Source organism: Notamacropus eugenii, chromosome 1 (genome assembly GCF_028372415.1).
Source record: "Notamacropus eugenii isolate mMacEug1 chromosome 1, mMacEug1.pri_v2, whole genome shotgun sequence".
NCBI classification, from domain to species: Eukaryota; Metazoa; Chordata; class Mammalia; order Diprotodontia; family Macropodidae; genus Notamacropus; species Notamacropus eugenii.
In genome coordinates, this window is record NC_092872.1 from 647,743,640 (window position 1) to 647,749,639 (window position 6,000).

The window sequence follows — 6,000 nt, forward strand, 5'->3', positions numbered from 1 at the left end:
TGAGCAAGTCATTCATCCACCTTCTACCTATTTTTCAGTCATAAAAATGGGAAAATTATGACTAAGTAGTTTAGGGATTTTGCTTTGAGAGCAAACTAACTAGTTTTTTATATAGGTCAGATGTGCCAATCAGTTACTTTAGAGAAATTTCTTTAATATGTGGATTTGACCAAAAAGTCACTTTTTTCTCCCAGTGGCAGGTCTTTTCTAAGTCCTCAATTCTTTCTGCTAAATAACACATTTAGAATTCCTTAATTTTAAACTGAAAATATTGATAGGAACCAAGCAAGGTAATCTGGGTGGCTATAGCCAAACCCTATTGGGTTAGCTAAACTATCATTGGCATTAGGATTTCCAATCAATACTTTAATTGAAGTGGATAGAGTTTTGTTCAATCATTTGTTTGTTTTTAGAAATAGGCCCAATAACTGTCAAGGTATGCTATATACTACTAGATCTTGATAGTAGAGAATCAGTCATTCAAGGAATCATCAAAGTCAGGTATTGAACATTATTGCTATAAACTTTCTGTGTGGTTAGTAGAATTCTATAGCCAGACTGACTTGTGCAAAGGTATTTTTAAAGAAATTATTCTAATATGTGTTACACAATTCTCATCCTGCCAGAAAGATTAGCCAACTGGTATCACTAAACTCTTGGAACATCTTACTCTATACTGTCATATGAATTTATACTATGAAATGTGAATAGTACTTTCTCACTTCTGGTTTATAAAATATAATAATTTGAACTTTACTTATCTGAGAGGAAGCATTATTAGAAAATTGAAATTAAATATCACTTTGATCTCACTTGTAACCTACACATATTCTATAATATTGGTCAAATATGGTTCATTACATTAACAACAAAATATCTTGAATCCCTAAATATCAACTATATTAATGTTTTTTTTTTTTTTATAAAAGATAACTTTATCTGAATCATGAGTGAAAACCATGGTGGGGGTGGATTTGAAATGTTTTAAATTTCTTCAATAAGGATTGGCTGAATCTTTCCTAATATGAGAATGCAGTCAGCCACAAGTGAGCTTGTGATATCCTTTAAATATATAAAACACAAGAGAGGATAATTAAATTAGGTCTCTTGGGCTCTCAGAACACCACAAAGTGAGAATGCATGATGTCCTCAGAAGAATAGGAGAAAATTCTTCTTATAAATATCTATCCTGATGTCTCCTAAACCATCATTAAACTTTCGTATGGAGTCTACCTCCACACCCCCTAGCCAAACTGAATATTGAAAAATCAGTGTCCATTAAAAAAAAAGAGAATTTGATATAAAAGAGGGTGTTAACATAATTTTGTATTATTTCTTTACAATGGGACTTCCCAAACAAAACTCTAAGTTTTTGGTGCAGAGAAGTGAAATAACAAAGATATTAAGCTCCTCTACGGTAGGAGAAACTCTAAGTGAACCTCAACTATAGTGGGGCTTCTGAGGCACTATAATTAGGGTTTTTGAGATGAAGTCAGACACATCCATGTTAGCATTTGGCTCATTAAAAAGAAGTCTTATTTGGAGAACTAACAGGAATATTTTAGTCCCAAAGTGAATAATATAAACTTAACTTGTGGCTTCTTTGATTACATTGTGGAAAGGGTTAAAATTGTCTACATAGATCACTGAAGTTTTATCATATAAGATGACCTTAGGAACTGTCATCTCCCTTGAATTTATACAAAGAATTCAAAGTAAAGGTTTTCTAGGTTACACTTCTTTTTTCAACCCTTTGTCCTGTCAGCTCAGTCCTTGATATCTTCATCTGCCGACATGCCCAGATGTGCAGTGAATGTTGATTTGAGCTGGCCCCTCAACCCCTCCCTGCTGGTGTCATTAAAACCAGGGAGGTAGCGGCTCCCCTGGCATCTTTGGCACGGCTTGGCTTTACACTGCGGACTAAATTATTGATGAAGAGCACTTCTGTCGCAGTGTGTTTTACCCACCTTTAAATGAAACAGCGCGGATAGAGCTGTCAGTGCCTCCTCACTCCCTCCAACTTCTACATGGCATTTATGATGTGGTTCAGATTGCACCGAAGCAATTAATTTCCAGTAGAGTCTGCACTCAGAATGAAGATCCCTGACAATTACTGAGGGCTGGTTTTTCAATGAGCATACTACACACTCATCAATACTGTACACAAAAGGAAAACATCAAAACATACGTACCAGGGGGGTCTGGGATGTTCCATTCTATTCCCCCACCCTTTGAATTTAGTCTGGGATTCCAGGACTTCCATACCATGCATCTTGTTCTATTTATAATTTTTGATAGATAGATGATCCTATTTTCTCCTCACATATTTTATAACCTCTTGCTGAAAGTTTTATAAAATTTGCTTGCTTTCAAGATCTATTCATTCCAAGATGCAACTTTTGCTCCTTGTTCTTGCCAACGTATGATCCTTTGAAATCTGGAATTCAGTAGCTCAAGTGGTCTTAATACCATGTTTAAGCCTGTGTCCATTTTCCAAATCAAATGTAAATTATATTACATTGTATTTGGTGGTGGACAAGATTAATATTTCTGTACTCATAAAAGTTTAAAATTTTGACCAACGTTGCAAATTGTCATTTGCTTTTGGGTATATGATTAAATTTTGTCATTCAGACTATTTGGGGTAAGAAAAATTTGAATTCTAAAATAATGAAAAATAAGAAGAATTTAATTATTTTCAGCCATACACACTTCCCTTTCCTAGGTAAGACAACACAGCAGTACTGCAGGGGGTGGGGAAGGGAGCATGTAAGAGTTTGCCCTGGTAGATTGCTTAACATTTCTGTCCTTACACAGAAAGCCCATGGTCCATGTATTTAAGGGGAAATGGCAATACAACCTTTGCACGTGGAACTTGGCCCTTTACAATTTTGTTCACTAAGAGAACAAGAGTATGCAGAGAGGCAGAGAAAGAATGCTGGTTGTAGCCACATGCATGTTATTGCAACTGTTTTATATCATGTTCTCTTCTGGAGAATAGATGCTTTTGGGAAAGTATTCAGGACAGCAAATGGTGTGCATAATAACCCTTAGGAATGGTGTCTCATGTCTATAGTTAAGTTGTTATGATACTCTAGAGTCTGGGCACAATAAACACCATTTCTGAGTATTTTATGACAATCTTGTACCTTCCGTGTTCAGTGGAAGATACATGCCTGTTTTAATTCTTTGAGACTGTTACTGTCCTTGGCTAGCACATGCATGATGGGGACTGTGAACAGGCCAAGTGTGGTCTCATGGAGAACTTTGGAACACTTTTTTTTAAATGAATAGATAAATTTGTAATGTTTGTATGCAAATGCGTTAACTTAATATTCTGCTTTTTTTTCCTTCAATCTATTTTTCCCCTTTCAATTAACCTGTGTCTGTGAGAACAGGTTGTTTTTTATTTGCTTTGTTTTCTGATAAACCACTATAAATGGAAGGGACTTTAGAAATGTCCTAAACTACCATTTTACAGATAAGGAAAATGAAACTCAAAGGGTTGAAATTATTTGCTTAGTTTAAGGGATTTGCACCTCAGGCCTTCCAAGTCTAAGCTTTTTCTATACTTTCCACAATACAGCCCTGATCTAAATGCATATGATTGACAGTGAGACCCATATAAAGAGAGTCTCACTAGGAAGGATAATGTGCCTACTGCTTTGGATACTGATTTGGAGCACTATGAATTCTACAACTTTTATTTCAGGATGGGCCCAGGACAACCATCTCTTTTTTTCTTTTTTATTATTCCATTATGTCTCAGAAACTCCATGATCAGGAAGTCTTGCCATCCTGCAAGACCCCATTAGCACTGGCATTCACACTTGATCAATACCCTCTACCCTGCTGAGGTAGCCCAGGCTGACTCTCTCTTCATTTCCCACTTGACCAAACTCTTTTGGATTTCTCCGGCATGCCTCTGCCCATTCCCTCCTGCCTTTTCAATTTCCCGTTGTGTATTGTCTTCTCCCGTTAGATTGTAAGTTCCTTGAAGGCAGGAAGTGTCTTATTTTTTGAATGTATATCCCTAGCTGTTAGCAAAACGCCTGGCACATGGTGGGCACTTAATAAATATGTATTTACTTGTTGATTGTATATCTCATTTACTTTAAATGATTCTGAAGGTATTTACAGAATTAATGCTCTCTTTTAATTTAATAGATAAAGGTATATTTATGTAGGGTACTAGGAAAGAAATTTCATCTTATTACTTACTTATTCTTGATAATAAATACATCCTACTGGAAAACTAGTTTAAGTTCTATCTATAGTAACAAAGAATTGGAAGCTAAGTGGGTGCTTAAATATTGGGGAATGGCTAAGCATATTATGGTAGATGAATGAAGAAATAGCTTCAGAAGAAAATGGGAAGACCTGTATGAACTGATACAGAGAGAAGTGAGCGTAACTAGGAAAACAAGTGATACAATGATAACATTATCATAAAGAAAAAAAAAACAACTTTCAAAGATTAGAACTTTGGTCAATATAATGAAAACCCATGATTCTGGAGGACTCAAAATAAAGGAAGCTATTCAACTCTGGCCAGAAAATTGATGGATTCAAGATGCAGAAGGAGACATTGAGTTTTGGACATGAACAGTGTGGGATTTTCATTTGCTTGGCTATGCATATTTTAGTAGGATTTTCTTTTTTCAATACAATTGGGGAGATAAAATAAATACTTGTCAATCAGAGAAAGTAATTAAATTAAATTTTAAAAAAGATGATTTTTTTACCCATAGATCAAAGTATGCAAATTGCACATTTATATTTCCTTCCTCCACTAAATTCTTGTTCTACTACCTTATCATATAATAATCCTGGACTCTCAAAAGGAATGTGAGCAGATAATAACTACTGGCAATTTCTGTCAATTTGGCAGGATTTGGAATTTGGGCCTGATAACAACGTCTATCCTCTCTATGTATCTCAGACTAAGGACTAGGTTGGTCATATTTGGAGTGGCTTATCATAAAATTGGGCTAAGGTGACATTTTTTTTTAGCCCCAACAATACTTGTAGAATATCAGCTAAATTGTGGATGGATCTATGTCATAGAAAAAGCACTCATACCATGAATGCTAATGGATACTTAAGAATTATTTGTGACTTCCAGTGCTAAAATAGCTGAAGGAGGAAGGTATTCTCTGAAACCCTCCCAAATTCCCCTCCAAACAAGTATAAAATCACCTCAAAATTGATCTAGGATCAGGAAAGTAGCTTACCAGTTCAGTTGGAAAGGTCTGTCTCGCTCAGGTAGGAAGGGAGCAAGGTCCAACAGCAGCAGCAGCAGCAGCAGCAGCAGCAGCAGCAGCAGCAGCAGCAGCAGCAGCAGCAGCAGCCATCCTAACTGCAAGGGGACTGCAACAAGTCTCCAAGCTTAGAGCAATCCATCAGTGAGGCCCCATTCTCCTGCAAACCAGCAGCCCCCTTGGCAAGTGAACAGTCTGAGCAGCTCAGCAAGGCCCATCCTCATGAACCCTATTCGCAGCACAAGTCACAAATGAGGTCTTGACCCCATTGTTGACTAGTAGTGAAACCCCCTCCCCAGGGCTGCTTAACAGTGAGACCTTGTCCCAAGGGCCTACTAGCAGAGTAGCATAGCAACCCAGCAGCAAGGCCCCACTGCTGGAACAGGCCTAGAACTAAACCCTACACCTGGGGAGGCCAACAGGGAGGCCCCAACCTCAGTACATGCCTGAAGGGAAGCCTACCCTTCAGAGAAAGCAAACAGCTAAGCCCTGAAGCCCAGTGAAAGCCATCAGTAAGACCCAGAGTCCCAGCATAAAAAAACTTCTGACAGTGCAGGACCAGATTTCAATTCTCACATGAAAACATTAAGTCACAAAAAAGGCAGGAAAATAAGTGAAAAAAAAAAAAGTGTTTGACTATAGAAAATTGCTATGGTGATAGGGAGGATCAAGGCATAAACTTAGAAGAGGACAATATTGTCAACCTGGTTACATGTGAAATCTCAAAGAAAAATGTAAT

The 6,000-nt window shown here is 37.2% G+C and overlaps 1 long non-coding RNA gene across 1 annotated transcript in view; it reads right to left on the reverse strand.

Annotated features, from left to right (window-relative positions):
• LOC140520990 (uncharacterized) overlaps nt 1-5,434 on the reverse strand; it is a 37,005-nt gene extending 31,571 nt beyond the window's left edge. Inside the window, exons 1-2 of the long non-coding RNA XR_011972746.1 lie at nt 5,235-5,434; nt 1,968-2,157 (exon numbers count right to left, since the gene is read on the reverse strand). This is a non-coding gene — a long non-coding RNA (uncharacterized lncRNA). The remainder of the gene's footprint in view (nt 1-1,967; nt 2,158-5,234) is intronic.
• Between the last annotated feature and the right edge of the window lie 566 nt (nt 5,435-6,000).